We start from the raw sequence: 16,054 nt of genomic DNA, 5'->3' as shown, positions 1-16,054 counted from the left end.
ATTCTAGGATTAGTGTAAAGCACAACGAGAACTTTTCCCCAATGTAGGAGAGAAGAAATTTTAGAATAGCACAGTAGGATCAATTCAGAATTAGCTACAGCCAAGATCCTTTATCAGATGCCGATACACATACACTTACACACACCAAAACGACTAAGGAGCCTTATTGCACCAGTTTAGAGATGAGAAAGCTGGGGAGAGAAGACACTAATTCTGCCCTTCTGCAAATACGCTATGCTGATATGCGGATATCTGCAAATTTGCTATGCTGCAAATATGCAAAATCTATGCTGAATTTTTTTTAAGGTTATCCATTTGCAAGGGAAAAATATTTTCACCTATTCTTGAAAAAGAAAAATACCAAAAATCTGACAATTTTAACAAGATATCCTTGATATTCGGAATGGCTGTTGTCTCGCATATCTGTGTGTTTTCTCATTTCTTTGCCAGTTTGAATTAATTTGAACTGTGCAAATTCCTGTGCTAATATGAATGGTATAGACCATCATTAGGGAGATCTGACCAGCCTCTAATGGCACAAAATTATATAAGCACTGTTTCTCATCTGGAATGTACAAGTCTGAGGAGGAAACAGAACTGAAGGAGCGAGAAGGTTGGGAGTAAGTTTAGATTGTGAAGCAGTGGGTGTGGAATATGAGGTGGAGTGGGTTTAAGCGATCGAGTGAAATCAAATAATCAAGAGTTAGTAAATGGAGAGTATCGTTGGTGTAACCTTATTTTAAACATCTTGTTTCTGTATATTTTGATTCAGGCTTTATAGCGATGATGGTTTTTTCCATGGTTTTTCTGCTTCATTCAATGAGTATAATGGTTTTTCTGTGATTAATGAGGGCTTATGTGACAAATAAGACTGTCAACTGTAGGAACACTGCCATCATCTGTTGCAGAGGGAGGAAAATGTGAAACTAATGGAACATAGGATTATAGGAAAACAGAGAAAGTTCACATGGCTAAAGCAGCCGAATGCTACTCCGAATACTACTAGATCCTGGCATAGGTCCATGTTCCTTTTTGGTTCCAAATCAGTTTCTTAAATGAAAACTTTCATAGGCAATCCCACATTCTTCCTAACTCAAAGGGACCCAATTTGAGATCCTGTGATTTGATTTGTAGTAGGTCTGATTACTCAGAGCTACACCAACTATAAACGATAGCTTGAAAAACCTATTGAACTTCATTAAATAAATAAATATGTGTGCTGAAAAATTAGGTTGTAGAAAATCAGATTGGGTGTCTAGAATGATTGGGTTCCTTCTAACTATATTTTCTCATTATATAGATTTTATCATTCCCTATTTATAAGTCGCTTTTAACAGTACCTCTTGATCTGACAACATGCTGTGAAAACAAACAAAGCCAATGAAACATTCAGATACAATAATTATAAGCTTAAGAAGAAACTAGTAATTCTGTCTTTTAAGCAGCTCATAAATAGTAAGTTTATAGTGAAGCATGAGTCTATAAATCAAGTTGTCACAATAAAGAAAAATATTGACTAGTACATGACATTGTCCATCTTGCAAGATCAATGAGACTGGGTTCAATGAAGAAAAAGCTATATGTTCACGTAACATGAGATTTACATGAGTAACACTATATAGGCAACTATGATTTCAGCATTTGACACTTGAGCATTTAAGTTTGCAATTTTCATGTTCTTCTAGTTTAGATCCTTTTTGTGTTACATTCTAGAGTAAGTTTCTGTAAATAGGTTCTTAGTGAAATTGTAATTATTTTTAGAAACACCTTAAGAAATATCAGTGATGTATGCCACATGTAATTAATTTTATTTCATTGTCTCTTCATGGCACATTGGGTATTTCTGTATATTTATATTTTGTGGTGGTCACTAGTTCCTGGGAGGTTCATTTCATACTCTGATGAAAAATCTGACAACACTGAAGATGAATCTTCACCTTGATTCAGTGTTTAATATTGCCAGTGTTAAAAGCAGAAATCTACTGCAGATTTTTGTGCTAACTGGGATTGAAGAATGAAAGTTGTTGAACTGCTAGTAGATAGTAGACTTCTAACATGGCTGTAAACTTACATTTCTGATATGAGGACTTGTTACAAGAAATTTTCTATCCAAAATGGTGTGTGTGTGTAATGTTTTAAATGTCTATAAAAAGTTAATTTTAAAAGATACTTGCATTTCTTGCAGAAACTGTTATTATGATATAATTCTTTACTATTAATATTCTTTAAAATTTTATTTTTCTTTCTAATATGCTTACAGTATACACTATGGTGACTGTAAATGAAAAAAATGTACTTTTCTCACCTGAAGAAAACAGTGTGATTCTTAAGATTCATAATGCAGTTTGTTGGTGCAATACAGAGCCGTGGTCTGACTGTTTCAATTTTGCAGTGCTCTGGTAACATCACTAGAAATATTCCAAATTTAGAGCAGTGTAATTGTACACTAAAATGGACTTATTCAACCTTTCCTTTTAATTGATGGAGTCTTTCCACCTATTTTACAGACTCAAAATCTCTTTGGACAGATGGCAATAGTGAATCTCTCCCTTTTGCCAGCTGAAAAAAAATTGAAGATGTGTAGATATGATTACTTAATTGCTCATTTGAGTTGCATTTGGTAAAGCATATAATGAAATAGGATCAAAAGAACGGAGATGGCCTGATAAGACAGATGGTGGTGTAGTTAACCCTCTGCTGAGGGAGCACCCACCCAAATATGGAAATTGCTTAAAGTAACGGCTGAGATGCTGCAAGAGCCTAGTACTGGAGAAGTAAGATCAGCAAAAAAGACAAAACTGGTCTGATGAAAAAGTATGTAGATCAGTCTCAGTGTCTACACAAAGTGGAAGAAATGATCCACCAAAACGCTGAACAAATTGCAGATCAAAATTAATCTCCCTTTTTTTTTCCAAACAACTTTAACAATAGTGATTTATACCAACAAGGAGATTTACATCATGGGACCACAATGTGTTTTCTTGTGTTTTTTTTTTTAATTCAGTCTTGATCAATTAAAATAATTTTTATTTCTAGCCCAACAGACTAGAACTTTCATTACAAATATGGGAGAAACATTTTTTCAGAATACATCGCTATTTTTTTCCTTTAATTCTTCTCCAATTACTCTAAAATAACTTCGTGAAAATTATCTCTTGAAACTGATTTGATCTAAATTTCAGTAATGCTGCTTAAAACCAGAAGAATCTATTGAAAGTAAAGACAAGATTTTTTCTTTCTCCATGCTGCTAAACATGCTGCTTTTGTACTCCTCAGTACTCCTCGCAGCTTATGCAAAAAAGGCCAAGATCAGACCCAGATTTAGAACCTCTATTTGACGTTGCTTTCCATTTTTTCATTTAGCTTTCTTTCTCTGTTCCTTTTTAACTCTTGACTCTCAACACTGACCTATATGCCCCACAGCCTTTATGTTTCTTCTAGGTTAGTAGGAGGCAACCTCAAGACCAGCATGATGGCAGGAACTACATTAGAATTATAGGCAAGGCTGCTGAAAGATCTGAAATAACTACTTGCTCCTGAAATACTCTACGTTAATCTTGCAACATAGGTGGGATAAAAAGGGAAGATAGCCATTGTTCCTACAAGAGCTCTAGCTGTGACAAACTCTGTAAGCATCCTACCAAAAATATCTTCAAAGATGCAATAAAATGAAAAGCTGGTGCTCGTGGAAGAATTTCAGCTTTAGCAGCTGTGAGGGCAAAATGCATCCTCCAGATGTCATGCAACTTGAGAAATAGTCTTAGGTTTTGTGGGTATCAATTTTTTCCCCCTGTAGTGAATTTCACAGTAGAAAGTGGTATTTACCTTTTTATGGTATAATAGGCTGTTTTTACTGTTCAGATACTACTGAAGAATGAAACTACTGGCCAACCTTTCTGGTGAAAACTGGTTCAGTATCAATGCGGGACAGTTTTCTTTCTTTCTGGTTTTTTTTTTGTTTGTTTTAGGGTTTTTTTGTTGTTTTTTTTTTTTGTCTGGGTTTAAGAGAAAATATCATTATCTCCTGTCATTCATACACTCCAGTGTTGGACAATGCGAATTACTGGAGGTCAGTACTTCTAGTTCCCTTTGCCCACCTTTTTGATGAGAAATATTCACTGCTTCAAATGATGGTGAAGTTTGTAAAACAAACTACTTTTTTTTTTTTAACTGGATAAGACTAACGGGAAAGACAAAATTATCTAGGAGCTGTGGCAATTTTATATGGGTTATGTAAAGGAGAAGTTTTCACCAATAGGGAATGAAACAGCTGATTTCACAAAAAGGATGAGCTGTTCTGACAGCCATAACATACAAACCAGTTGTACTAGGTCACAGCAAATATCTGCAGTAGTCTGTGTCCAGTTGGGCAACAGTGGATATTTAGGAAAGAATATGGAAACAGATCAAGCATACGCTGATACTTGCTGCGACATACCCTACTGGATAACCGAACCAAGGATTGCATCAACATCTTTCTAAGTGCCCTTTGAATTTAATTGCTTTTTGAACCCAATTACGCTTTTCTGACTCTTACTATTATTATTATTCTCTAACACCTCATGACAGAGTTTTACATTTAATTATGCATTGCATGGAAGAAATACTTGTCTGCTGTCAGATAACTGAATTTGATGTTTCTTACTTTTTGTATTTTAAGAAATGGTGCAAAAATCATTCACTATTCACCATTCTATACCATTCATGATTTTATGAGCTCATCTGTGTTCTCTCAGTTATTTCTTTTTCTAGGCTGAAGAAAACTAGTTTATTTAATTTTTTTCATATGATAGTCATTCTATACTTGGGATAATTCTTGCTGGTTTTCTCTGTATTTTCTAATTCTACTAACTGTTACAAATGATCCTTCATCTTACTTGTATCTATTAGCTTTCATAAATATCCATGAAGTCCTGCCTTAAAGCTGGACTCGATTGTGCTAAAATGAAAACCTACTTATTTGAGAAGTCCTCTCTTTTTTTTTTTATATCATAGTTTATCAGGTTGGACTCTTGTCACTGATGTTTCAGATTTCAAATGTTTTTTATCCAGAGAAAGGGCATTCACAGGCACTGGATTTTGCAGTCTGTCCCCCTGCTGTTATTCTGTTACACAAAATTAATAAGTTTACTAGCGCATTCTTGTGGCATACTAGTGGCATAAAGTAATGGAGTTCTTTCATTTAAAAAATTATCTGATGTTTGCAATATATTGTTTCACTTCAATTAAGTCAAACAATTGTCTGTGTGACAGGAACCAGTTCACCCTGTTAACACCCTTCCCTGCCCCTCCGATGTATTAGAAAAATCCACACTTCAAAGAAGGTGCAATGAAAAGCACTGTTTCTTTACACATAATCTATCAGCCAGAGCTTGGGTTATGTGTAAACTATACAAAAGGTAGGCTAGTCAATAGTCTGCAACAGTGGATAAACATTTTTCTTCTTACTTACATATTATATTGTTCTCATGCAGATTTCTGTATTATTTTAATAGCTTAGGGGCTACTCTAAGGTCCAGGGAGCTTGAAAGAACAGAATACAATTTAAAAATGGGTATTCCACGAAGGCCACAACTCCATTCTTTGACCATTTCCGTTTCATCCTGCCTTACCAACAGGATAGTGACAGTGTAGTGAAACTCTTTCCATCAAAAGGATAGCCCTTATGCTTGAATTCACCTCTTCAGGATGAAAAGTTTGAGATCTGCTCAGAACTGCATACATAAAATTGACTTCTCAGTTTTGGATTCAACTATAAATACGTTTTTACAATTCATGGAATTACAGAAATGTAGGCTAGATATGATCTCTGAAGGTCACTTATGATATCGTCCCAGCTGAAGCTGGACTATTGCCAACAGTAAATCAGGCCAGCTATGGCTTTATCTAGTTCAGCGAGGAAAACCTCTACGGATGGAGATTTCACAAAATTTCTAGGCAAACTGTTCCAGTACTGTGCTAGTGAATTTTATTTTTTTTTCCTGACATCTAATCTGAACCTGCCAAGTTGCAACTGCCACTTTCTCTTTCATGTAATACTGCTGGGAAGAGTTTAGTATCATCATCTTTGTAACTATGCTTCAAGTAATTGTAGGCTGTTACTAGATCACCCTTTAGCCTCCTCTTTGCCAGCCCAAACAAGCCCAGTTCCCTCAGCCTCTCCTTGTAGGTCAGTGCAGTTGTTATATATTGCCTAGACACAGAAGGCTGAAGCTTAAAGGTTTCAAATGAGGATAGCTAAAGTCCTGGACCACTTTATGTATAAAGCTATGCAACATTTCAGCTATGTTAAATATGTACTTGAAATGCTCCTTTTGCCCTTGAGCTAAGCAAATAATCTAAAGGCCTGAAAGAAAAACAAACCAAAAAAACCCACCCCACGTGAAAACACGAGTATGCATTGAAATCAATTGAAATATGTTACCAGGAATAAAAAAGCTGGCCTCTATTATCACAATATATAAATCAATCTAAGGACAAAACATCCAGATATTTACAATTAAAGTATGGATGTTCATGCTACTTTGGATATATTTTGGAGAACTGTGAGATTTTAAATGAATATGATTTTAACAAGAGAATGTTTTTAAACTAGATTTTTTTCTTAAACTCCAGAAACATGCAGTTTGCTTGGAATACTGTACAATGCTTAAAAAAAAACCCCAGCCCCCAAAGCAAGCATAGCGATTATATGCTGCTAATTTGCTTCTTAGAACTAAGTTAATAAACATCTTAATTTGTATTTAGGAAATCTTGATTTTCTGTCACTGTCAAAGACACTGAAGATTTATTCTTATACTCCTTTTATGGCATGTTTGCCCTCTTAAAACTGCTGTCCCACAAAATGATATACAGAGAAGCACAGTGCACGTTCTCATAACTCTTATGTCAAGATGATTATGTAGCATAAAGCTTTGTTGAGCTTTGAGGCAGTAAAAGGAGAGTGTTAACAGTTGTTTACTAAGAAACTGAAACATAGCAAGATTTCCTTTGAGGAGAAAAAACAAGCTACCCACCTACTTTACTGATTAAATGGAGATCTGTGCAAAAATTCCATGATACTATTTATTTTGCATACTTTTACTACAGCCCTGGCAGTGCTGCCCTGGCTGGATACTACGTAATGGTTACGTTTTAATATGTTGGCCCATTGTGACTTTATATTTCTTTTGGCATGCATCAGCTGCAGTAGGATTTCTTTTGCCAGTCTATCCTTATTACTCCCTCCCATAAATGTTGCCTTGTGTTGCTGTTCTATCAGCCACAGGACCAATATTGACTGCCCCATATTTCTATTCTCCTGAACATACCTTTTTCTAGAACTTCTCTCTGGACTTGTAATTCTCTTATGAGAAGTGATAAATATAGCACCTATCACATGCGCATTTTATGACTTCTAAATATAATTTTCCTGTACTTCAGCTTGCTTAGAAGATACGTATAGCTAGTCACAAGCAATAACTCAATCTACATGTATTTCTCCCCCTTCCATGTTGTGGAACAGTCTTTAATACCTTGGGCAGGCGTACTGGAGTAGCCTTTATCTGGATCTTCTAGCATTTCTGTTAAATGATGAAGTGCTCCACTCTTTCTGATCCTTAAACTCAGTAACTTTTTCCTCTGTTCTTCCAAGAGTTTTCTATGTACCCTTTCTTTAGGTTCCCTTTAGTTTATAAGTCCTAGCAGAAGAACCTGTTGTCCTATTCCTTTGCTTGGAAATCCCCTGGCTCAAAATCTAATCATCCTGCCAGAAAATTTAATCAAACTTCTTTCTCAGCTCAGGCACTCTCCTTAGTATAATCATAGCTTGGTATCAGACTGTACTTACAAGGATTAAAAAATTCGTATTGTTCCTGATCTAGGAATATAAAACAGTTTTGATAGATAGTATTAAAAAGCGGTTTACCCCAGTCTGTCATTGGCACCCATATGTAACTACTACACAACAGTGTTTTACTTACCATGTATTCCTACAGACATGACTTGCTGTTTCAGTGTGCACCTAAAAGGTTGCAGGGATCAATTTTCAAAGACAAACGTTCAAGACTCTGTTAAAGTAATACTCCCGATGAAATCTGCTTTGTCTAGTCTAGTCCACATAAGCCTTAGTAACACTACGATTCTTTTCCAGTCACAGGGATCATATGTGATAAAATATTCATAATGTTTTCATTGTCATCCTATACAATAGCAAGGCTAAAGGTCCCCATGTAATTCTCATTCATTTTTCAATCATACTGCCAAATTCAGTTATCACCTGCAGAATTTTCTGTAAAGACAGCAGTAATACTCCACAGGAAATCATCAAGGGACAATATGCTGCCGTACTGCTTTGTCAGGTTTATTTTCCCGTTCTTCTTTGAAAAAGAGGTGTCAAATATTGACTACTGTCTCCTCTACCTGTTCTACCTTTTCACGTACAAACTGTAACAATTAAATGACATTATCTTTAAAATAGTGAGGAATTAATTCGGTAGTTTACAAATTTCGTTTGCTAGTATATTATTTCCTCCTGATTTGAGAATGAATCTGCTTAAAAAAACTGGAAGCAAGCTTGTTTCACGCTTAATATGTTTTTTTTGCCCTCGTTATGTAAATACATATCTTCCTATCCAAAACCACACAAGATTTCTTCAGGGCTCCACTTCATAACATCCATGTTTCTCTGCATTCTGTATGTTCATTGTAGACATTCAAGGTTCCTCTAATATAAAACCTTCTTTTATCATCCCTCTCAATTTCCCCTTACTGCAGTGGCATGAAGTATATGTATATACATAACATGCTATGTTAGTTTTCCACCTTACTGCACTTCACATTTCTCTTAGATATGCAGGACACTGAAAGGAATTTTGGTAGGAAGGACAGAAATAGACAGCACATGCGTGTATATGATAGCTGCTATATTGACATAGCTGCTTCTAGTTATCCTGACCCCTTCCCTGTTTTGTTTGCCATGTAACTGGTCAGGAATTCCCGCAGTGATTTTAGACTAATGTAATGCATTACTTTGGTGAAGGGATAGTGACTTTGTCTGCTTGTTAGAGTAAGTTAAGCTGCTAAGTGACTTCAGAACCCTTCTTAGAATTCGTAACATTTTCTAGGAAAGCTTTGGGATCCTAGGGTTGGAAGGAAAGGGTTTGGAAAGGCAAAACAATTCTGTCTAGTCAAACCCCTATTGGCTACCCTGTCCCTTCTGGGAGATGCCAAAGCTAGAAACAGGTATATACAGGACAACACAGGTAAAGTGTTTTATCCCAGTTAAATCCTACCTCAGTGAGGTTCTTAATGTCTTTATTTGAGAGATATATAGAGTGACCTGGTTTAAGTCTATTTACTTCTCTCCAGTGGATAGTTAGTTTCTTCTTTTTGATTTTTAGATGAAAGCAATTATTTTTTGTAACTCATGAAATTCTTGTCATCTTTCCCCATCTAGACCCACAGCCACCTGATCCTATGCATTATTTTAGGAGTTGTCTGAACAAAAGATGAATCATACAATAGTCTTTCTTTTTAAATCAAGTCTCTCATACAGCACTCAAACAGGAAGGACTAACTGCTAGACAGGAAGGACCTTTCAACTAGCACTTAATCTAGGATATTTTACAAGAAAAAAGTATCTCTTTATATTTATTCAGGCTATCTCTTGCTTTCTGCATGATCTGTATTTTTTCTGCAAAATTCTGCTGCTTTCTCTCTGCCTTCCATTTTAAATTTATTCAAACATAGTTTGAATTCCTGAATTGCTTTGACTATGACTGTCTTGGGCAATGGTATTTCCTTCAATTTATTTTGTAGACTGTTATTATTTCAGAACAGATTCAACTTTTTTGTATAGTAACCTTCAGGAAAACCCAATGTTTACGTCCAACAGATTCAATTACTTTTTTACTGCACCACCTCTTCTTAAAATACTTTAACTTCACCTGCTTTCTTTAGAAGATCTTGGGTTGTGGATCTCTAAACAACACATTTGAAACGGAAAGAAAAGATTTGTGCCATTTTATGAAATAGCTCATAGCTACCAGCATATGGTAAATGGCAGCCACTATCACAAGGAAAAGCCTCAACAGGAAAATAGCAACAGCTTCCACTGGTTTTTCCAAGACTTACTGACATTTACAGATTTTCCATCTTTTCTGGAAAGCAAACATTACCATTCTTGCACCCATTTTATTCATCATTGTTTATGGTTTACACAAGATAGATTTTATTTAGTTTAGTTGAGGTATTTCACAATCCCCAAATGCCTACCAGTTTTAAAATACCGATGAAAGAGAAATAAAGATTGAAAGATAAAGTTCTTAGGTATTTAGTACAAATGGCTGTTAATTTCCTTATTTGTGATAGCTTCTCTCATCATAATTTTTCATTTTTAAGTTCAAAGCTCTCCCAACCACGACCGGAAAGCTTTAATGTGAAAGCCGTGAGGAGATACTACAGGAGATAGTGTTTTTTCGAATTATTTGCTATCTTGATAACAGGGTCTTCCCTTTTGAAAACTCTTAGTTGGTCTGGAACTCTTTGCTGCTAAGCACACCTCTGCTGTTCCAGAGGATGACCAGGGATGTTTGTATGTTTGCAAATTATTGGAAGAACAGAAGCAGCCATCTGTTCCTTAGCATATTCTTTCCCTTAAGCAACCAATTCCTTGTTCTCATGCTCAGAGAAGAATTTGCAATTAGCCACCAACAAGGCCATCTGGATAAGGCACTGGCATTATATTGCTTATACCCCAGCTTGTGTATAATTATGAAATTACAGCAGCACATTTTTTCTAACCACCTGGCTAGCTACCCCGCTTAGGATTCCTGAACTGGAAAAGACACTGCAGAGAAGAATGCCTTTTCCTACCTTTATTTTTCCTCCACATTAATAGAAAATTTTCATAACTCCTTTGGGAGTTGTACAGTAATTTATTCTATTTTTTTATTATAAGCCATTACCCTTTCAAGTTCACTTCTCCTATAATATGTATAGTACTTTTTTAATATTTATGAAACCAGAAATGTACCTGTTGTGTTAGGACAGGCGTACATGAGTGGATACATCATGTATCTTTATGCTCTGTTTCAGCATCTGCCTTCATCTTAGAATTGTGGACTTACCACCTCTTATTTAAGATCTTCAGATATATCAAGATGTCATCCGGCTATAAAAAACTGAGCGCCATGTTATGTATTGCTGTTTCAAATGTGTCATAAGCCAACACTTAAAATTTATAAAGGCCTTGTCTTGTCGTGTATGCTATTTTCTCTTAGGTTTGGATTTATTTATTTGTTATTTAATTCCATGCAGAAAATGAGATTGAACAATATGTGTTTCATGTCTCCATGGTCACAGGTAAAAAAAAAACTTTCAGAATAGCTTCAATTGATTTTCTGTTCTTCATATGAAGTAGGTGCTGCATGTTTCTCTTTCCCTAAAGTTTTCGTAATTATATGGATGACATCTTACTGTTACTTGAAGACTTGAGTTTTCCTCACCGTGCGGTGATACATTTTCCTACTTTTACTATTCTAGTTAAATTACAAAATGGATTTTTGGGGTATATCATACATTTATACCATGCAACTGTAGTCTTGCAATGGTGTAATATAGCCTGCATCTTTGTTGGAAATGATTCCTGATTAACTTATTTGCATTTTAACTAACAGAAATTCTATTTACTTTAGTAAAGGTTTTTATGACTTTCAAATACCCCCCAATATTATAATAATGATATTACATTGAAGAAGAAATTTCTTAGGTGTCAGCTAGAACAGTTTACTAATTCTTTCTTTACATCATGTAAGAGATCACCAAGTTTACATTAATTTAAAATTGTCAGTCCTCTTGTACGTGTTCATTACATTTCACAATTTATGGAATGGTTTTAACTCTCTGATTTTGTCCTTGGACTACAGACTCCAGCTGAGGATTTGGTAGTAGAGGGACAGTATTATGATTCACTACAAAATACATTAATAAACACAAACCTCTTAAAATGCAATATCCTGTTGGCATGAATGTTCTGAAAGTTGGCCCTCTAAAACACTTTCTTCCAGACAATTAGTAGAAAAGGCATTTCAATTGAGCTAAAAATTTCTTGCATTGTTTCATTATCGGCTACAAATTCAAGGTCAGAAAGAAGAGCATGATTATTTGGAAACAGACCTATGATGGTTCTAGGGAATTATCTGTTGTGTCAGGATTTGCATTGTGAAAGTAAAAAATAAACCCTCAAACAGATTTTTAAAGCCACATTTTTACACCTGTAAATCTGTTTGTATTTAAAGTAGGCTCAAAAGTCTGATTACCCCACCTTTACAAAGAAAGAAGTAAACACACACACCAAATATAGGGACTATATAATTTTGCTTATATGTCAGTATGCCTTAAGGGGCTTGTGAGTTAGATTTCAACATGTCTACATACTGCTGCTGCAGCAATGCCAGCCCTCATGGTGCGCCATGGTGCTCCTGGGGCTTTTGAAATGACCAGAAACTGCCAAAGGTCTGTGGTTTTAATCTGTAAACATAGAATTACTCACTGAAATAACTAAATCAATGCCTTCATGGAACTCTGAAACAGAGGATGCGATTCTGACCAAATCAATCCATAGCAAATAAAAAGGAATAGAAACACAAATAAAATGAGGAAAGTAAAAGAGGTAATTTGAAAAGCTTAGGTAAACAGTCTGTTCATGTATCAGCAACAATTCATTTTTAAGGGGTAATTTTTTCAGGATACTGTTTTAGTGTAACAATAATGATCAGTATTGTTGCAGATTTCCTTTGAATAACAATAAAATATATTTTCATTATCTAATAAAACAAATAAAAAGTAAATTTTAAATAAATTATATTTTCATATTACTTTACATGTAAATAAACAGTGAATGATTCTTCTCTCTTCATCTCACCAGTTGAAATATGGAGTGAAGCCAAAGGAGATGCACTAGACACAACTTATGCAAATTTCAGGAGAATTAGGCACAAAATACTGTTACTTCTATTAAAAGCCAAAATCATCCTCTCACTTCCACTTTCCAAACAGGAAAACTGGCTAGAATACTTCACAGTCAAACAACAAAAATACCTAGAGTCTAGATTATTTTCATACCCTCCGAACGCAAGTCAGAAAAATGGAACACACATATATTTGCAAGTAATGTTGTAAACAAAATATGCTCTTTTCTGATATCCCAAATCCCTTCTGTTCACTTACTCTGACCACTAAGGTGACTGAAGATGTACATATAAGGTTTTTAGAAACCTACGATATTGCATATACAAAGGACTGCAAGACTTGCAGAATAATCTATATGGGAAATGCAGCTAATACTGTTCAAAACAGTGAATTCATTACTGGTTAACATTAGAAGAAAACAAAGGAGTCGATTATTGCAGAAGAATAGGTGGGAATGTTAGAAATTAGTGAAGTGTGATAGTGGTTATGGAATCACTATCCAAAGTAACAAACATCCAAAGTACTGTACCTGTTGGCACTATGAGAACATTGTCGCTGTGTGTGATGGCACACATCTTGGGTAGAAGGAATATATTACTTGATACACGTTTTAATTCCACAAAGAATTCTGTATATCATCTTCAATGCCTTATTTTCACTGCTTTCTGTTACTAAATTATAAAAAAGAAAATGTGGATTCTCTAAATGTACTTGACCAATATATCTGACATAATATGTTTATACAGAACAATAAAATACATAGCTATTTTCCAGTCTGTCCTATTCAGTCTCTATTTGCAGGAAATAAATAGAAACAGATACAAAGATAGATGAATAGATACAATGATAAAGATTTTGAGAACTTTTGCAAAATTTATGTTCCTTGTATACATATTCTATAAATATATTAGCAATAAGAAGAGGACTAAGGATTATCTCTGTCCTCTAGTAGATGGGGCTGGCAACATAGTGACCAAGGATGAGGAAAAGGCTGAGGTACTTAATGAAGTCTTTGCCTCAGTCTTCAGCAGTAGGACCAGTTGTTTGCTGAGTACCCAGACCCCTGAACTAGAAGACAGGGATGGGGAGCAGAATGAAGCCCCTGTAATCCAAAGGGAAACGGTGAGGGACCTGCTTCAGCACCTGGAGGTGCACAAATCTATGGGGCCGGATGGGATCCACCCAAGGGTATTGAAAGAGCTGGCGGAAGTGCTCGCCAGGCCACTTTGCATCATTTGTGAGCAGTCCTGGACAACTGGGGAGGTCCCAGCTGACTGGAGGTTAGCAAATGTGACACCCATCCACAAGAAGGGCCAGAAGGAGGATCCGGGGAACTACAGGCCAGTCAGTCTGACCTCGGTGCCTGGGAAGGTCATGGAACAGATCCTCCTCAGTGCCATTACACGGCACAGGCAGGAGAACAGGGTGATCAGGCCCAGTCAGCATGGGTTTGTGAAGGGCAGGTCATGCCTATCAAACCTAATATCCTTCTATGATAAGGTGACCCGCTTAGTGGATGAGGGAAAAGCTGCGGATGTTATCTACTTGGATTTTTGCAAAGCTTTTGACACCGTTTCCCACAGCATTCTCCTGGAGAAACTGTCTGCTCATGGCCTGGATGGGTGTACTCTTCGCTGGGTAAAAAACTGGCTGGATGGCCGTGCCCAGAGAGTGGTGGTAAATGGAGTTAAATCCAGTTGGTGTCTGGTCACAAGTGGTGTCCCCCAGGGCTCGGTGCTGGGGCTGGTTCTCTTTAATATCTTTATCACTGATCTGGATGAAGGGATCGAATGCACCCTCAGTAAGTTCGCAGATGACACTAAGCTGGGCGGGCGTGTTGATCTGCTTGAGGGTAGGTTGGCTCTGCAGAGGGATCTGGACAGGCTGGACCGATGGGCTGAGACCAATGGTATGAGGTTCAACAAGGCCAAGTGCCAGGTCCTGCACTTGGGTCACAACAACCCCATGCAGCGCTACAGGATTGGGGCAGAGTGGCTCGAAAGCAGCCCGGCAGAAAAGGACCTGGGGGTGTTGGTTGACAGCCGGCTGAATATGAGCCAGCAGTGTGCCCAGGTGGCCAAGAAGGCCAACAGCATCCTAGGCTGTATCAGGAATAGTGTGGTGAGCTGGACTAGGGAAGTGATCATCCCCCTGTACTCGGCACTGGTGAGGCCCCACCTCGAGTACTGCGTTCAGTTTTGGGCCCCTTGCTACAAGAGGGACATTGAGGTGTTGGAGCGTGTCCAGAGAAGGGCTGCAAAGCTGGTGAGGGGTCTGGAGGACAAACCTTATGAAGAACGACTGAGGGAGCTGGGGTTGTTTAGCTTGGAGGAGGCTGAGGGGAGACCTTATCACCCTCTACAACTACCTGAAAGGGGGTTGTAGAGAGATGGGGGCTGACCTCTTCTCCCTGGTGACAAGTGATAGGACAAGAGGAAACGGGTTCAAGTTACGTCAGGGGAGGTTTAGATTGGATATTAGGAAACATTTTTTCACTGAAAGGGTTATTAAATATTGGAATAGGCTGCCCAGGGAGGTGGTGGATTCACCATCCCTGGAGGTGTTTAAAAAAAGGGTAGATGGGGCGCTTAGGGACATGGTTTAGAAGTGGCTCTTGTCAGGGTAGGCTAAAGGTTGGACTCGATGATCTTAAAGGTCCCTTCCAACCTCAGCAATTCTATGATTCTATATGATAAAAGAATACCAAGCATAGAAGTCCATCAAAAAGCATTTTTTTTTTCTTTTGGGAAGAATGCTTGTATTTAATATCAGGTATATATGCAAGAAGTCAAATGAACTTTTTTGTTTTTTGTAACAAGAGGTATTTCTGAAAACAAGTTCCATGACTGTGGAATCAGATAGGTCTAACAGGAGCTTCCAGAACTAATGCCAGGATCTGGGCCTATGTAACAGAACATAGGAAGATGCATGATAAAGGTTTTAAAACTGGCCACACCAAATATATGACTAAAGTTAGTCAGATAATGATAATGCTCATGTGCCAATGAAACCTAACAGAAATAAAGATCTAAACTGTAACATGCTGGAAAACATTGACCTCAGCAAAACTGCCTGATTAAGATATTTTCTGTATCTACTTTTG

At 36.9% G+C, this 16,054-nt stretch overlaps 2 protein-coding genes across 2 annotated transcripts in view; one reads left to right on the top strand and one right to left on the bottom strand.

Moving 5' to 3' along the window:
* Positions 1 to 16,054, bottom strand: part of RSPH14 (radial spoke head 14 homolog) — a 95,808-nt gene that overhangs the window by 66,004 nt on the left and 13,750 nt on the right. The window lies entirely within an intron of this gene.
* GNAZ (G protein subunit alpha z) overlaps positions 1 to 16,054 on the top strand; it is a 68,171-nt gene that overhangs the window by 49,107 nt on the left and 3,010 nt on the right. The window lies entirely within an intron of this gene.

Source organism: Chroicocephalus ridibundus, chromosome 13 (genome assembly GCF_963924245.1).
Source record: "Chroicocephalus ridibundus chromosome 13, bChrRid1.1, whole genome shotgun sequence".
Classification (NCBI taxonomy): domain Eukaryota; kingdom Metazoa; phylum Chordata; class Aves; order Charadriiformes; family Laridae; genus Chroicocephalus; species Chroicocephalus ridibundus.
The sequence above is the reverse complement of the archived record's forward strand: the minus strand, read 5'-3'. Positions and strand labels throughout refer to the sequence as shown.